Source organism: Chinchilla lanigera, unplaced genomic scaffold, assembly GCF_000276665.1.
Source record: "Chinchilla lanigera isolate Chin_1 unplaced genomic scaffold, ChiLan1.0 scaffold00166, whole genome shotgun sequence".
Classification (NCBI taxonomy): domain Eukaryota; kingdom Metazoa; phylum Chordata; class Mammalia; order Rodentia; family Chinchillidae; genus Chinchilla; species Chinchilla lanigera.
The window spans coordinates 900,881-918,415 of record NW_004955567.1 but is presented as its reverse complement, the minus strand read 5'-3'; the positions used below and the strand labels follow the sequence as shown (position 1 = coordinate 918,415).

Sequence of the window (17,535 nt, the reverse complement as noted above, 5' to 3'; positions counted from 1 at the left end):
TAGTCCCTGATCTCCTTAGGGACCCTAGGGGTTAAGGCCCTAAGTGCTGAATAATTTCCAGAGTCCCTGCAGGGAGGACTTTAGGCTCCCGGGTCCCCAGAGAGAACAATGAGAAAGTGAGAGGAGCATAAATGGATGCCACAAATGCTTGTGACCCAGCAATGGATGGTGAAAAACAAATAAAAATCCAAAGGTTTCTAATGCCGTAAAGGACTTGGATGTTATCCTGAGGGTACCAGGGAGCCACAGAAGGTTCTTGAGCAGGGAGCAGTAAGAGGAGATGACAGTGGTGATGTGCAGAGAGAAAGGGGATAATGACCACAAACACCCCTGTGGTCCCAGGCCCTGTCCCGTGCTCTCCATGGGTTCTCACTAATTCTCCCGGGTCTGAGGTGCTGTGACCATCTTGACAGGTGAGACTCCCTGCTCCTCTAGGAAACAGAGTCCCTGGCTTCCTCACTCAGCTGTGTGTCCCTGAGGGAAACAGCTGGGATAATCCCACACTCCTCAGGTTCAAGAGCTGAGGTGCTAGACACTGTGGCACACGCCCGTCATCCCAGCACTTGGGAGGCTGAGGCAGGAGGGTTATAAACTTGGAGTCCAGCCTGGGCAACATAACAATTTAGGGAGACCCTGTCTCAAAATAAAAAATAAAAAAAGGGCTAAAGGTGTAGTACAGTGTGGAGGCTCTGGGTTCCATCCCGTGTTGAAGAAAAAAAAAAAATCAGAACCAGAGGCAGCTGTTTCCAGGCTTGCCTTTGGAGAGGGAGAAGTGAAAATAAAAGTGAAGCCTGGCACTGCTGTCATTGCGCAACCGTGCCTGGCCCTTCGGCCGTGGGCTCCGTGCAGGCTGAGGGCTGGGCAGAGCCGCTGCTTTTTGCTGTGTAGTGAAGCCTGACACAGGCCTAGGCCAGGAGCCCCAGCGCTGCGCGGCCTGCGCCCCTCACTTCACACGTATTGGCTCCTTGGGCTTCCGTACCCAACCCTAAAGTGCAGAGAGGGCTCCTGCTCCAGGCGCGGCTTGATGTGAGCACAGCCATCTGGTTGTAACCGCCCTCCCGCTGTCCGGTGACCCCTTGCACACATCCAAGCCACACAGCTGTGAAGATGGTCAGCTGAGCATTTTCAGGCCCGCTACTGACAGACACCTTAGTACTTTGTTTTGTTTTTTTATACTGGGTCTTCCTAAATTGCCCAGGCTGGCCTGAAACTCTCCATCCTCCTGCCTCAGCCTCCCAAGTAGCAGGGGTTACAGCCATTATGTTCAGCATATGAACTCTTCCTCTCCCCTCCAGGTACAAAGAGCCGTCTGTCTTGTTGCCACTCGAGACTCCTGCCCTAAATCCCTGTTGGCCTCTTTCTTTGCTCTTTTTGTTGTTGTTTTGATTTTCTGAGACAGACTTTCCCTACGTAGTTCAGGTTGGCTTTGAACTGAGCATGGAGCACAAGCTGTCCTCAAACTCATGGCAATCCTCCTGCCTCAGCCTCCTGTGTGCTGGGATTACAGGCATGGGCACCACGCCCAGCTTGTCTGGTTTTTTGAAACAGGACTTCACTGTGTGGTTCAGGCCACAGTGAGCTCACCATGTAGCCCAAGCTGGCCTTGAACTCATGGCGATGCTCCTGCCTCAGCCTCTTGAGTGCTGAGGTTATAGGCGTGCGGCACCGTGTCTGGCATCTTTCTTTGGTCTTACGGCACCTCTTTCTTGGGTGGCCTGTTCTCAGACACTGGATTTTTCCAAAGCAGCAGCTTTATAGGGTCAGTAGCCAGAGCCCAGGAGAGGAGCCTGGCGGTGTGAGTAGGGGGCTCCAGGAAGCAGACAGGGTTAGAAATGCAGGATTGAGATGTGTTATGTGCAGGTATCAAGCCCCTACAGCAAATGCAGTCATTTGTACTGACAACATGGACTAATAAAACTAAAAAAACTGCAAGAACTTTGAGGGGTGAGGAGGAGACAGAGGAGGAAGAGAAAATAACGCAGGAATGGGGAGCTCTGGGGCCTGAAGCACAGGATTGCCCACGGGCAAACACTCAGTGGCAGCAGAAAGCAGGTGAGTGGCTCGGGGAGGCTGAGGGAGAGTGACCACTGGAGAGGAAAGTGCGGTGGAGCTGGGAGAGAGCCGGTTGTGTAACGTCAGAATGCGCTGGGCACCGCGATTGTCCACTGCGTGGCGTTGGAGCAGCAAATCTTGCATTATGTGAAATCGACTTCAACCAAACAAGCCGGGTTGTGGTGGTGTGGACCTGTCGTTCCAGCGCTCTGGGTGGCTGAGGCGGGAAGATCTCAATTTTAAGCCTAGCCTGGGCAATTTAGTGACTCAGCCAAACCCTGTCTCAAAATTAAAAATAGAAAAGGGCTGGGGATGCAGCTCAGAGTTGGACCACCCCCGGGTTTGATCCCCTATACAATCAATAAATGAATCAGTCAGTCAGTGAATCCGGGGATGTTGCTCTGTGCAAGAGCCCTGGGTTCCATCCCTGGGGCAAAAAAGGAAAAGCAAGCAAAATAAACATTGTCCCAAGCGTGTCTCATACAGGGCGGAGCAGCCCGACCCTGGCCAGGGGCTGCCTGAAGAAAGGGAACTCAACCCAGAGGTCCAGTGGTCTGTGCTGTCTGCAAAAAAAAAAAAAAAATGAGGACGTGATCTGGGCCTTTGAGACACAAGTAAGTTTGCAGGAGGTCACGAGGGTGGGAGGCCTTCAATGGCCATAGAGCCTGAGGAGGAGGAGCCTGAGAGGGACCCGAGCTGGCACGCTTGCTGTCACCCCCGTGGTGCCCCCTGCCAGGTTCTGCTGTGGCTGGAGGACCCGCGCGTGGGCCAGCACCTGGTGTGGCTCATGTTTTGCGTATTCATTTATCAGTCGACAGGCATTTGGATTAGTTCCAACTTTTTTTGGTACTGGGGACTGAACCTAGGGTCTGCACGCTGAGCTATATCGGCAGACTTTTTTATGTTTTGATTTGAGACAGGGTTGCTATGTTACTCAGGCTGGCCTCAAACTTGCAACCCTCCTGCCTCAGCCTCCCCTAGTGCTAGGATTACAGTCATGCAACACGAGGCCTGGCTGGGATCTTACTTCTGGTGTTGTTATTATTTCACATCCAGCAGATCTTTATCAGATGCCAGTGATATGCCAGGCACTGGCCTTGACTGTGAGACTCAGCTGTATTTTTTTTTTCCGGTACCAAGAATCGAACTCATGACCTTGCGCTTGCCAGGCAGGCGCTGTGCCACTGAGGTAAATCCCCAGCCAAGCTGTAAATAAGAATAAGACCACCACCCTCCTGGCACTCACGTTCCAGTGGGGAGAAGCACAAAAAATAAGAAGCAGTGCACGTGAGATGTGCCGAGTGGGCGTCCCCTGAAATCAAAGAATGAATTCCTAGAGACAGCAGAGGTTGGGTATAGGAAAGGTTTTTTGAAAGATAGCTGTTGAGAGACAGTAGAGGTTTCAGATGGGTGGCTGCTTCTGTCAGGGGTGATTTATATGGCAAAGTCACAGTGTAGGTACAATGTGTGTCAAACTGCCATCAGCCTATAGGACTGCCAGGTGTGGTGGCACACGCCTGTAATCCCAGCACTTGGGAGGCTGAGGCAGGAGGATCCATTTGAGTTCGAGAACAGCCTGGGCTACAAAGTGAGCTCAAGGTCAGCCTGCACTGCAGAGCAAGACCCTCTCTCAAAAAGACAAAACAAACAAACAAACAAAAAACAACCTATAGGATTACAAGTATAGCTGCTTAGCTGATACTGATCCAATAGGAAGGCAGGTCTTGTGGCAAGAGCAAAGGCGTTTTGGGAAGGAATGGGTCGGGATGCTCCTGTCACCCACCTGGGAGACTGATGCCTATCTGGACTTCCTGGACCAGGTGGTGCTCACTGCAGAATAATTCTAAGTTATTGCTCATCCTTAAGAAGGCATGCAGGCCTGGCTGCTGCGTCTTTATCCCCATGCCCGGCCTTCATAGGTGAAGCGGTTTCTACTTGTGATAAGGTGCTGTCATGTAATGACCCCGTGACTGTGACTGTCACCGTGTGGTGAACTCCGTGCTCCGCCTTTCTGGAAATACCTTGCTGTTTTCAGAAACTGGACCAACTGTGGTGTGAACCACTGTTTTTCTAGCCTCGGGCTCAATACTTCTGACTGGCAACAGTCGGGGGATGGTCTGCACACTAAATAAAACTCTGCTTGACCGGGCGTGGTGCTGCCTGCCTGTAACCCCAGCACTAGGGAGGCTGAAGCAGGAGGATCGCTGGGAGTTCGAGGCCAGCCTGGGTTACAGAGTGAGCTCAAGGTCAGCCTGAACTGCATAGTGAGACCCTGTCTCAAAAAGATAAAAACAAAAAAACAACAACAACAAAAAACTCTGCTTGTTGCTGTTACTTGGCCTCTGTGTGTGATTCTGGCTTCTCGCAGTAACAGTTGCTTCCTAACTTAGCTGGCTGTGATATGCCCCCCACAAGAGGTACGCCCTAGCTGCTGTGAGGGGGCGAGGAGGGAAGACCGAGCTGGGTACTTCTGGCTGGAAGCGGTTGTAGTCACGGTCGCAGTCAGAGATGCTCCCCAGAGGGGCTATCGAGAGGCCCCCCGTAGACGCCAGGTGTTCCTGCCGTAGGTAAGTGTACAACTTTAACTCTGAAGGGACAAGGCCAAAGAGACAGTTAAGTATACATGGGCCAAACAGTAAGATCAACAAGACTATTACTAATACGGTCAACAAACGTTTCCACCAGGAAGAGCCAGTAATGGCCTCCCACAGCAAACACGTGGCCTGTAACGACTCTGCACACTCCTGTGCCCACACCAGAAGGGCACTGCACTCTCCTTCAAGTGGTGTGAAATGCCTAGGAATCAATCTACCGAAGGATGTAAAAGACCTCTACCTCGAAAACTACAGTACTCTGAAAAAGGAGATTGAAGAAGATATCAGAAAATGGGAAGATAGCCTTTGCTCTTGGGTAGAAAGACCCTACCAATATAGTGAAAATGACCAAACTCGCAAAGCTGTTACATAGATTTAATGCAATTTCTTTTTTTGTTTGTTTGGTTTTTTTTGGTTTTTCTCTGGTACCGGGAACTGAACTCACGACCTTGCGCTTGCCAGGCAGGCGCTTTTGCCACTGAGCTAAATCCCCAGCCCCGATTTAATGCAATTTCAATCAAAATTCCAATAGTATATTTCACAGAACCAGGGAAAACAATCCTAACATTCATTTGGAACCAGAAGAGACCTAGAATAGCAAAGGCCCTTCTGCTCAACAAAGGTAAGGCAGGGGGCATCACAATCCCTGACTTGAAATTATACTACAAAGCTACAGTGATAAAAACAGTGTGGTACTGGCAAAAAAAGACCCAAAGATCAATGGAACAGATTAGAAAATGCAGAAACAACTCCAGACACTCAGCCACCTTGTCTTTGACAAAGCTGTCAAACACCTTCACTGGAAGAAAGATAGTCTCTTTAATAAATGGTGCTGGAAAAACTGGTCTGTACATGCCAAAGATTAAAACTGGATCCGTATCTTTCACCATACACTAAACTAAATTCAAAATGGATCAAAAGTCTAAATATTAAAACAGAAACATTAAATCTGCTGGAAGATAGAATAGGTAAAACTCTTGAAGACATTGGTATAGGCAAAGACTTTATTAATAAAACCCTATTCACACAGGAACTATCACAAAGAATCAACAACTGGGATCTCACATTATTAAAAGTTTTTGTACAGCAAGAGAAACCACCAACGCAGTGAAGAGACAACCCACAATGTGGAAAAATATTTGCTGGCTGTTCCTCAGAAAAAGGATTACTGTTGAGAACATATAAAGAGCTAAAAAAAAAAAAAAAAAAAACAGACCTCCCAGATTTAAAGACCCAGTCCAAAAATGGGCATCTGAGATGAATACACACTTCTCAGATGAAGAAATACGAACAACAAATAAATATATGAAAAAATGTTCAACATCACTGGTCATTTGAGAGGTGCAAATTAAAACAACACTGAGATTCCATCTTCTTCTTACTTGAGAAAGAATGGCTATTATGAAGAAATTTTAAAAAAAAGAAAAAGTAATCAACCAATAACTAATGCTGGAGGGACTGTGGTGGAAAAAGGAACCTTTCTCTACTGTTGATGGGAGTGTAGATTGGTGCAACCACTGTGGAAATCAACATAAAGATTCCTCAAAAAATTAGGATTGGAGGTCTCATTTGACTTGGATATGCCCCTTCTGGTTATCCTCCCAGAAGAATTAAAAACATTGTGCCACAGTGATGTATGTGCACCCATGTTTATAGCACCACAATTTGTAATAGCTAGATCTTTCCCAAGTGAGAATGAGATGGAATCTCAATGTTGTTTTAATGTGCACCTCTCAAATGACCAGGGATGTTGAACATTTTTTCATATATTTCATATATTTATTTGATGCCAATTGAGGAATAGATAACAAAGATGTGTTCTTTTTATACAATGGAGTACTACTCAGCCAGAAAGAAGGATAAACTGAAGACTTTTATAGGTAAGCTGGATGCAACTTGAGACCATACTCATAAGTGAAATAAGCCAGATGCACATGGGTAAATGTTGTATTATCTCCCTAGTGTGAGAAGCTGAAAGAGTAAATAAGATCTAAAATGTACAATAGATATTGCAAGGTGGGAAGCAACTTCAAAAGGAGAGAGGGGCTGGGGATTTAGCTCAGTGGCACAGCGCCTGCCTGGCAAGCGCAAGGTCGTGGGTTCAATTCCCGGTACCAGAAAAAAAACAAAACAAAAAAACAAAAGGAGAGAGAAACTGGGATGGGGAAATGAAGAAAAGAAGGAAGGGAAAAGGAACTATATCCATATATATGATAGTTAAGATAGTTATACTACTAATTTCTCTTAGTTCATTGAAAAGAAAGGCTTGTGCTAATATTGTTTGGACAATTAAATGCTGATATCTTGTACTCTGAGTAACTAATTTAAAGATAACAGTGCACAATGTATCAACCATTGTTACCCTCCTATTATCTTGTTTTGAAATATTGTTTTATTTTTTTCTCTTTAAACCTGAAAAACAAGGGGCCAGGGATATAGCTCAGTGGCACGGCACCTTGCTTGCCAAGCAAAAAGTTCTGAGTTTGATTCCCAGTAAAAAAAAATTTAAAAATAAATAGTAAAATATTTTTTAAAAAGAATTTCAAGTCTTCTATGGGCTCACAGGAGTATTCTAAGGATGGCTGCTCACAGACTCGATGACAGTCTCTTGTTCCCGGGACTTGAGCCAGGTGTGGTGTACCCAGGAGTCCAGGCCTGCTCCCTTGACAGCTGATGGAGTCGACAGGATCACGCTGTACGGTCCTTCCCAAGTTGGTCCTAGGGAAGCAGATGGTGAGGGGAGAGACTTCACCATTGCCAAGTCTCTGGGGCGGAATATGGGATTTCCCTTCTCTTTAGGCTGAGCTTCTGTTAACTGTTGAAGAGTCTGCTGGAATTTAGCCAGTGAGGTGACATCTTTGCACAAGCATCTGTTTCCCTATCAAAGAGAAAATCATTAGTAAGAAAAGGGCATCCGTAACGCATTTCAAAAGGACTGAAGCCTAGGATTTGAGATGTATTTCTTATACTGGTAAATGCTAAAGGTAGTAAACTGGGGTCGCTGCGGATGGCCTTCCTGGGCCATTTTGCAAAGATGTCTCTTGTGGGTCTCACTCACTTTCTGTACCTGTCCCGATGATTGCAGCCTCCATGCACAGCAAAGGTGACAGAGAATGCCCAGTGCTGAGAGACACCCTGTGTGCCTCTGAAGGAGGACTCCTTGTCTCTCTGTGAGCTCCGAGGAAATTCAAATCTGAGGATGATTTCTGAGACCAAAACCATCACCACCTCTTGTGCTTTTTCTGTTCTGCAATGGAAGGCCTCAACTCAGTTAATAAAAATATCTACTCAGACCAGTAGATGTCGGAGCCCCTTACTCTTTGGCATATGGGTATAATCAAGCTGCCAATCCTCTCCAGGATATTTACCACGTCTCTGCATATCTGGAGGGGCCATGGTCGGCTTAAAAGGATTGTTCTTCTGGCAGAGCTCACATATACCGTCTGTTGAACTGTCCAAGAGAGTCTCTTTCTTCTGAATGACTTTGGTGAGTTTTGTCTCTCCCCTAGTGAAAGTTTTGATGTAAAAACTTAACGATTCTCCATGGGCTAACACCAAAAAGGAACAATTTCCCCTCAACTGTAGCCATCCTGACAGCAGAACTGACACCCATGGGAGACAGCCCGTTCGACTTTTGACTGAGAATATTTGGGCTGAGTATGACAAAGGGAGCCTTCCTTTGTCAGATCAGGGGAGGCCTAAAGGGGGAGCCCTCGAGCAGCTTATTTTACAGCTGTAGCAGCTAGTTGATTACCTTGAGATATTTCATCAACTCCATTTTTTTTTTCATCATCAACTCCATTTTGGGGTCCTCTACAGTGAATTACTCTGCTTTTGGAAGGTGTATAGACAGGTGATAGAAGTTCTACCTCCTTATGATACTTTACGGGACGTCCACTGGCTATTAGATAATCTCTTTCCATGCGGCTGTGTTGGCATGCAGCACTAGAAGAGCATGCTTTGAATCAGTATAAATATTGATATTCTGTCCTTCACTGAGTTGAAAAGCCCTGGTCAGAGCTAGGAGTTCTGCTAGCTGGGCACCAGTCCCAGGTGCGAATGAGGAGCTCTCAAGTGTCTGGTGTAGGGTCACCACTGCACACCCTGCCTTTCTTGTCCCATTTTCCATGAAGGAGCTGCCATCAGAGAAGAGGGTCAGTCCGGGTCAGGAATTGGGGTGACTAACAGCTGTTCTCTGGGTGAGTATGAGTGGAGAACGACCTGCTTGCAGTCTTGTCTGTCAGCCTCAATTTCCTCAATTTCCTCCCAGAAAGGGAGCATGGCTTAAGGAGGAACATGTCTTTATCTGAATGGCTGGTCCTTCTAGGAGTAGAGCCTGGTATTTAAGAAGTCAGTTTGGGGCTGGGGATTTAGCTCAGCGGCAAAAGCGCCTGCCTGGCAAGCGCAAGGTCGTGAGTTTGGTTCCCAGTACAGGAGAAAAACAAAAAACAAAAACAAAAAAAAAGAAGTCAGTTGTCTGACAACCAGAGGCTCCCTTTGGAAGAAAGAAGTCCTGTCGCATTGTGAGGGGTGTATACTGTGAGGTCTTTGCCTAAGGTCAGCTTGGATGCCTCTGGTACCAGGAGAGCCAAGGCAGCCACGGTCTAAGGCACGCAGGCCCTCCCTTTGCTACCGTGTCTAATTCATGACTCAGACCCCCTACCGGCTCTTGGGCAGCTTCTCAACCTTGCAGTCTGCACAAGGACTTCCGAAGCCATACCCCACCCATTTCATCAACATACAGATTGAAACAGTGTCCTGTCAACAGGCTCAATGCCAGGCATTCAGAAGTGCTTAAGGTTCTGGAATGCAGTTTGAGAATCGGGTTTCTAGGTTAAAATATGGGTATCTGTCTTCTGGGCTTCTTTATTAGCTGATAGAGGGGTAGTGTGATCTCATCATACCCAGCTACTCAAAGGGGACAAAACCTTGTAATTCCTAGGAATCCTCTTAGCTGATTTAGGGTCTTGGGCTGCTGGAAGGAAAGTCTTGTTTTAATTCTTTCTTCCTTCAGTCTTTGGGTTTTCTCAGATATGGTAAAGTCCAAATATTTTACCTCAAATCCGAAAGGTTGGGCCTTAGACCCAGAAACCCTGTAATCTCTGTCTGCTAGAAAATTCAGCAGGGCGAATGCCCTGGCTGAATGCTCTTCCGAGGGGCACAAAGCAGGACGTCATCTGCATACTGCAGGACTGTGACTAGGGAAAATTCAAAACAGGCCAAGGGGTGGGAAAGCACTTGTCCAGAAAGATGAGGCCTGTCTCTGAACCCTTGAGGAAGCACAGGCCAAGTCAGTCGAGAGGCCGGGTCATGAGGATTTTCAAAGAGAAAAAGAAACTGGGAATCCCTACGGAATGGGATACAAAAGAAGGCACCTTTTAAGTCCAACACTGAAAACCAACTGGCATCTCCTGGGATCTGAGAAAGGCGGGTGGATAGGTCAGGAACCCCCAGGGGGATTGGCAATACTGCCTCATTTAGCAGCCTAAGGCCTGCATAGACCTCCACTCTCGATTGGGTTTTTGGACACCCAGGATTGGAGTGTCAAAAGGGCTGCTACAAGATGTAAGCGAACCTTGTGCCCTAGAGCTGTTGATCATATGCAACAGTCTTTTGTTAACTTCAGGCCTTAGAGGGCGTTATCCAAGGTGAGGACAAATACGGGGTCTTTAGGATATATTTGCACAGGGAGCTCTTTCTGCTCTCCTAATTTTACCTTGAGTTGCCCACACTTAGGATTTCTTTCCATCTCCATGAGAGGACAGCGTACCGGACCTGGGTGCATGTATAAAACAAGAAAATGGGACAAGAAAGGCAGGGTGTGCAGTGGTGACTCTACACCAGACACTTGAGAGCTTGCTCTGCAGTTCAGGCTGGTCTTGAACTCACTTTGTAGTCTAGGCTGGTCTTGAACTCACAATGATCCTCCTGCCTCAGCCTTCCTCAGTGCTGGGATTACAGGTGTCTCTTTAAAATCTAAAAAAAAAAAAAAAAAAAAAGAATTGACAGGTTGAAGTGACACCTGCCCAAGCAACGCTTAGGATAGTCAGTACATAAACAAACATGACGTCTGGGTACTGCTGGGGTAAATTGTTAAGTGGTTAATGACCAGAGGTGTCTGGTTGCCTTGCGACTTACATCTACACTTTGAACACAAGTCAGGATTGTCCCTTAGCCTGGTGTGGTGGCGCACACCTGTAATCCCAGCACTCAGGAGGCTGAGGCAGGAGGATCGTTGTGAGTTGGACACCAGCCTGGGCTACAAAGTGAGCTCAAGGCCCGCCTGAGCTCACTTGCATAGTGAGACCTGTCTCAAAACAAACAAACAAACAAAAAAAGGATTGTCTCTTAGTGCAAAGAAAGTCTGAACATAAGGTACCTCTGACCATTGTCTCTCTCTTTTACAGTACAACTCTAATTGTAAAACAGTATCATAATCAATTCTTCCCCCTGTATTCTGCTCTGCCTTGAAGAGAAAGGCAGGCCATGTTTAGGTACAGAAAAATATTATACAGTGCTTCCCTCTTGCTTTTTTCATGTGTGCTCAAGGCGTGCTCTGTGGTTTCCCGGCTCCAGAGCAGGTGGCTGCTATCTGGAGAGAGACAGGAAGACAGGTCGGGCTGGACGAGCCACCCAACCATCATGTGCACACTGCTTCCTCTGAACACTCGCAGTTCCATCACAGAGTGTATTTCCATACAAAAGCCCAAGCTACACCTAATTCCTGCTAGAACAGTCATGCTGGGCTGGGGATTTAGCTCAGCGGCAAAAGCGCCTGCCTGGCAAGGGCAAGGTCGTGAGTTCGGTTCCCGGTACCGGAGAAAAACCAAAAACAAAAACAAAAACAAAACAAAACAAAAACACAGTCATGCTTAAGGAGGGAAGCGTGACCAGCAAAGATCAAGCCAACGATCAAGAGACCTGAACAACGTTTTAGCGGGTGGGGGAAGCGAGGAAATCAAAGGGCACACTGGAAGTGCTCTGACTATATAAAACCCCTGCCCAGGCACTGGGTTGGCCAAGACCCTCATGTGTGCCTTCCTGGATGAGCCTGAATTCTGATTCACTTCTGACTCGGGAGTGCGGGTTATGTAGTCTGTCAAGGAATGCCTATCTTCGGTGCCCTTATAGATGAGCACTCACTTTCTAGGGGCTCAGAAACTTCCAGTTAGAAGGAGAAAAGATTTTCAGGATTGCAAAGAAAAGAGTATTAGCTTATACTGACAATGATAGCAAGCATCATAACAGGTGAACTGCCAAAGCCTGTCTCCTAGCCCTGGACATACCCCAAGAGAGTGAGGTGCAAAGCAATTAGAAACTCAAAAAGCCATTCCAAAGAGCTGTCTAAAATAAGACAACAGCCGGCTGTGGTGGCACACTCCTGTAATCCCAGCACTCGGGAGGCTGAGGCAGGAGGATCATTGCAAGTCTGACACCAGCCTGGGCTCCAAAGTGAGCTCAAGGCCAGCCTGAACTGCATAGTGAGACCCTGTCTCAAAAAGACAAAAATAAATAAATAAATAAAATAAAATAAGACAACAGCTATCTCACAACTGCCAAACAAGTCAACAAAGAAACACACACAAATTCAACAACCAGTGTAAAAGTCTAAATTCAGCATATACAAAACAGGAATATAAGGCCTGCAAAAATAATATGTCCTATCAAAGAAACCTAGATATGAAGATACCACATACAATCTTCCCATGCACTCAATTTAAATCCATTATTGTTTTTGTTTTGTTTTGGTTTGGTTTGGCTTTTTTTGGTATCAGGAATTGAACTCTGGACCTTGCGCTTGCCAAGCAGGCACTTTGCTGCTGAGCTATATCCCCGGCCCTATCATTGTTTGTTTGTTTGTCTTTTTGAGACAGGGTCTCACTATGCAGTTCAGGCTGGCCTTGAACTCACTTTGTAGCCCAGGCTGGTCTCAAATTTGCAATGATCCCCCTGCCTCAGCCTCCCAAGTGCTGGGATTACAGGCATGTACCACCATGCCCAGCTTCCTATCGCTGTTTTTTAAAAAGACAAGGCATAAGTAACTAGCAAAGAGAAGGTGACAATTCTTGATTACCTAAACAAATCACAATCTAGAATCCCACTGAAATATTTCAGATATCATGAGACAAAACCAAACTCTTACCTCCTTCCGAGGATTTCAGTGGAATCTCCAAAATGATAGGGAAGAAATATAACTCCTAACCTGCTAGGTGTCAGATGTGCCAAATGTGTGTCCCTGAAATCAAAGAATAAATTCCTAGGGACAAGGAAGGTTAAGAGCAGGAAAGGTTTATTCACAGAGAGCTCCTGAGAGACAGGAGGGGTCTCAAAAGTGGTCTGCTAAGAAGCCATCTCTCCAAGAATGTTTTATAGGGCAAAATCACGAGGTGGGTACAACATGGGTCAAACTATATTTATTTATTTTTTCTGTCTTTTTGAGACAGGGTCTCGCTATGCAGTTCAGGCGGGCCTTGAGCTCACTTTGTAGCCCAGGCTGGTCTCCAACTCACAGCAATCCTCCTGCCTTAGCCTCCCAAGTGCTGGGATTACAGGTGTGCGCCACCAATATGGGTCAAACTATAATCAACCAATAGAAATACAAGTATAGCTGCTTAGCTGGTATTGATCTAATAGGATTTAGCTCAGTGGCACAGCGCCTGCCTGGCAAGCGCGAGGTCATGAGTTCAATTCCGGGTACCGGGGGAAAAAAAAAAAAGATCTAATAGGAAAGCAAGCCATGCAGCAAGGGTGCATGGAAAGAACTGAGACATTTTTGGAAAGGGGTGGAGCCAGATGCTGTGGTCACCCACCAGGGTGATTGATGTCTACACGGATTTGCTGGACCGGGTAGTGCTAATTATGTTATAATCTCAAGTTATCATTTGTTCTAGAGGCATACAGGTCTGGCTGTTACATCTTTATCCTGGGGCCTGGCCTTCTCCCAATGGGCCTCCAGCCACAGTTCTGACATGTTCTCATCCTCTGCACTGATACCCTTGAGGGCTCCTCCCTGTCTGACTGCCATCAGTTTCTGTCTAATTTAGCTGCATATAATAGCAGGCCCTGTGCTAGTTTAATGCTCTACCACCATCGTCTTGAAATTCTTTCTTTCTTTGTTGTTGTCTGCTTGTTTGTTTTTGTTTCTGTTCTTGATTTCTGAGACAGGCTGTCACGGTATGTCCAGGCTGGGCTTGAACTCACTATGTAGCCCACACCACCCTTGAACTCGTTTGGATCCTTCTGCCTCAGCCTTCCAAGCGCTAAGATTGCAAGCATGCACCAACACGCCCAGCTTCAGTAATTTTTTTTTTTTTAATCTTTTTGAGGCAGGGTTTCACTATGCAGTTCAGGCTGGCCTTGAGCTCATTTTGTAACTCACAGGGATCCTCCTGCCTCAGCCTCCTGAGTGCTTGGATTACAGGCGTGCACCACCACGTCCGGCTAGCGTCAGTAATTTTTGAACCAAGGGTTTTGCATTGGGCAGATCTCAGGGGGAAGCAACATTTGAGCCAAGACCTGGAGGAGGTGGGTGGAGAGGGGGTCTTCCGGATGGGTGTCTTTGTGTGCAGCCTGCTGTGGGAGAGAACAGGGCCAGGGCACGTTTTAGCAGGGGTGCTGTGAGATGTCACAGCTGAGTCATGGGGGGACACAATAAGGCAACAGCCAAACAGCAGTAATGAGGTTCTGGGAGCCACTGTGAGAAAGTGAGATTTTAATTTAGATATGCGTGACTTCCCCAGCAGTGACACAGGCAGGCCTCAGCAAACACTCCCCATCCCACATAGTTTCTACGGGGCAGGAATTCAGGAGGGGCTTAGCTGTGCAGGCCGGGTTTGGGTTTCCCAAGAGGTTACAATCAAGATGTGCACCAGAGCCGGGGTGCTACTGCCCGCCTATAATCCCAGCACTCAGGAGGCTGAGGCAGGAGGATTTTTCCAAGTTTGAGATCAGCCTGGGCTACAAAGTGAGCTCAAGGCAAGCCTGAACTGCATAGGGAGACTCTGTCTCAAAAAGACAAAAAAAAAAAAAAAAAAGAAAGAAAAAGATATGCACTAGGCACCCTGCCTGGTGACACATGCCTGTAATTCTAGCACTCAGGAGGCTGAGGCAGGAGAATTGCTGAGAGTTGGAGGCCAGCCTAGGCTACAAACTGAGTTCAAGGCCTGCCTGAACTGCATAGTGAGATCCTGTCTCAAAACAAAAACAAAAACAAAAAAAGAGATGTGCACCAGGGCTGAGCATGATGGCCCACCCTGTAATCCCAGCACTATGAATAGTTTGAGCAGTAAGGTCCAAAGTTTGTGCCCAGCCTGGGCAACTTAGCCTCTTAGTGAGACCCTGTCTCAAACTAAAAATAAGAGCTGCAAATGTAGCTAGGTGTGAAGGCCCTGGGTTCAACTGCCAGTACAAAACAAAAAACAACAATAACGAAACACAACACACAAGAAAATTAGCATCGGAAGCGACCCTTGAAAGCATACCACACCAGCGTGAAGTAGCTGCATTGCGCTATATAACCATCGCCACTGCCTTGGTCCAGAACATCGTCAACCCAAGAGGGCTGCCACACTGTGGGCACCACTGGGACCTTTCAGCTTGGTGCTGTGGCGAGGATTCTTGTGCTTAGCTCTTCCCTCTACGTGAAAGTTCGTGGATGTTCACCCCCAAGGAGAAGGGCTGGCCTTTTTTTTTTTTTTTTTTTCTGTCTGGTACTGGGGATTGAATCCAGCCAAAATATGGAACGAAGACCAATTATGTTAACTGATAAATGAATAAATAACGTGGTACACACATGCAATAGGGTATTTATTACTTATCTATGTGAGGCCTTTTTTTCCTCTTCAGTACTAGGCATTCAATTCTGGGCTTTGCACGGAGCTACGTCACCAGCCCTCCTGTTTTATCTTTAATTTTGACACGGGTTCTCGCTAAGTAGCTAAACTGCCCAGCCTGGCTTCAACTTGCAATCTTCCTGTCTCAGCTTCCCAAAGTGCTGGGGTCACAAGCGTGTGCCACTAGGCCCGGCCGGCAGGGTTGTTCTCCTAAGTGTCAGTCAGGCTGCTATGATTTTTCCACCAGCTGAGCTCCCCTCGCAGGTCTCCCCTGCCTGGATAAAGCTGCTTTTCCTTTCTAGAGCTGGTGCCCTGTCCCTCCCAGGCAGAGGTCACCTGTCACCTCACCTAAGTCTCCCTCTGCCAGCACTAGACCAGCCTTCAGGGATGGCCGTGGACATGTGGTCACCCTGGGGTGGAGGGGTTTTAGACCTCAGCGGTGATTAAGGAGGTGATCGTGCTGGGGGTGGTGGCGCACGCCTGTAATTCCAGCACTTAGGAGGCTGAGGCAGGAGGATCGTTGCAAGTTCGAGGCCAACCTGGGCTACAAAGTGAGCTCAAGGCCAGCCTGAGCTGCATAGCCAGACCCTCAAAAAGACCAAAAAAAAAAAAAAAAAGGAGGTGATCATGAGAGTCACGGGGTGGTCTTTGTTTGCTTTGTGTGGAGTCCAGAGATGGAGGGCCACTTTTCCAAGGTCACAAAGCAGCGCGGAAGGGCCAGCCCTCTCCCCATTGGCTGGTCGCCGACCACCGCATGCATTTCAACGAGGCCCGTGCTGCGCACTGGGCTTCAGCGCACGGGATATACAGCCGGGATGAAAACAAAAACAAAGACCGCCTGCTCTGAGCAGGCGTGGAGCGCGCTGAGTAGGAAACGAGGACGGGTCGCGAAAGCCGCTCGCTCTCGGAGCGAGGCGGGGACGCGAGCCTAACAGGGGAGGGGGCTGCCAGCGGAGCGCCGTGAATCGGGGCTTCTCTGCAAAGCTTCTCGGTCTCCCGCTTTCCGACCGGGCTGTGCGACCAGAAAGCCCCAGAGTCCTCGTGTGGACACACAGTTTCCAAACGAAACGCCGTAATGGTAGAGGAAGGGAAGGGGAGCCCTTTGTAGCCAGGCACGGCTGTTAATAAAGTTTTGTTGCCTTGGTAACCGCAGGCCTCAAGGGGCGGGAGCGAAGGAGGCGCGCGTGTCCACCCCACCCACCTACCGCCCGCTGCCTGGGATTTCTCCCTCCTGTGTCGGGAAAAAAAATGAGGAGGTCGCGACTCTATAATGACAGACAGAGATTTAGCCAATAGAAAGATGGCCCGTTTCAAGGCCAGCTAATCATATACGAATGCTGGAGCTGAGGGGACCCGCCCTCTTCCAGCCGGAGCTAGCTAACCCGACTCAACCCGCGTTCGGGCGGAGAGACGGCGCTTTCATCCAATAAGGGAGTCGATGTCAAGCTTACTAGGAGGAGGCGGGACAGTCCCCATGCAGCGGCTGAAGGACACCTGTATCAGCCAATGACAGCAGTCGTGACGCTTGCCAGCAGTGTGGGCGTGACGGGGTTTTGTAAGGGCACAGACGAGCGGAGAGGGGAGGCTAAGCGTGAAACTCAGCCAATAGGAGTGGGGCAAGCGTCATAGCATCGGAAGAATGGCGGCGAGTTTAGCCATTAGGAGTTCGCAGCAGTGGTGGCGAGGCGGGGCCCGCGGGTCAGAAGGGAGGTGCGACGAGTCTGTCCCGCGAGAGCTGGAGGAGGCTGTGGGAGGTGGTGGCGGCTGCAGCGCGGGCGCCGGAGGAGGAGGAGGAGGAGGAGAAGCGGGTGAGGGGCGGCGCGGGGCCCGATCTCTGAGCCCCCTTTCGGCCCCCGCCCCGCGCCGCCTGTGCCCCCGCCCCTGCTGTTCCCCCGGCCGTGGCGCCCCTGTCTCCCCGCCCTCGCCCTCGGGCCAGCCCTGCGCCCCAAAAGCCCTCCTGCGCCCCAGGCCTGTCCTGCGCCCCAGGGCGGCCCCCACCTCTCCACCGCGAGAGCCCCTCCGGCGCTCAACGACCGCGCCTCCCCCGCCCGCGCCAG

The 17,535-nt window shown here is 48.5% G+C and overlaps 1 protein-coding gene across 5 annotated transcripts in view; it reads left to right on the top strand.

Moving 5' to 3' along the window:
- The first annotated feature begins 17,175 nt into the window (after nt 1-17,175).
- Suv420h2 (suppressor of variegation 4-20 homolog 2 (Drosophila)) overlaps nt 17,176-17,535 on the top strand; it is a 5,907-nt gene continuing 5,547 nt past the window's right edge. Inside the window, exon 1 of one of the 5 annotated variants that reach the window (XM_013509262.1) lies at nt 17,176-17,286. The gene's annotated coding sequence lies outside the window, so the exon portion shown is untranslated. The remainder of the gene's footprint in view (nt 17,287-17,535) is intronic. The other 4 variants (XM_013509264.1, XM_013509267.1, XM_013509263.1 and 1 more) reach the window with 4 other exon arrangements.